Raw genomic sequence first — 585 nt, 5'->3', positions numbered from 1 at the left:
GATTCCTAAGACGAGGTCAGGGCTTATATTATACAATATGGTTGTACAAAGTCCTAAAAATATATTTGAGGATTTATGTTGCACTAGGCAAACAACCTCGAATTCCTATGACTTTGTTGTTTAAAGCTAAGGAAGGATGTGTTAGTGTAGATCCTCTTGCTGTTGACGATGGCCAGGCTGCCCATCATGTAAGCTCCAAGCTCCTCGTTGTAGCAGAGTTTCAGTTTTAGAAATGACAAATCAAGTAGATGAAAGAAGTGTAATGTTTTGGAAAAGTAAAAAAAAATGATTTATTGACTTAATTGAAGTTGATTATAGCGATACCGGTCAAGATCTCACGATTCCATCATCCTGGCATCACTATTTTCTATTGGAATCACTTAGTCCAAATGAATTTACTAAACTCAACTTAATGAGTTCCATAATTTCATTTAGATCGTGGGAAGCCTCGTTAGCAACCGTAGGTTACCTCCTCCGAGGGGTTCCCGATTTTCCAATAGAGACATATTAATTTAATTGAAGTTGTATTTTGTATGATGTTTGTGATTAAATTTTGAGTTGTCTTATATTCTGAATGTTGTGAGG

Source organism: Phalaenopsis equestris, unplaced genomic scaffold, assembly GCF_001263595.1.
Source record: "Phalaenopsis equestris unplaced genomic scaffold, ASM126359v1 Scaffold001171, whole genome shotgun sequence".
In the NCBI taxonomy this organism is placed as follows: domain Eukaryota; kingdom Viridiplantae; phylum Streptophyta; class Magnoliopsida; order Asparagales; family Orchidaceae; genus Phalaenopsis; species Phalaenopsis equestris.
This window is presented reverse-complemented; position numbering follows the sequence as displayed.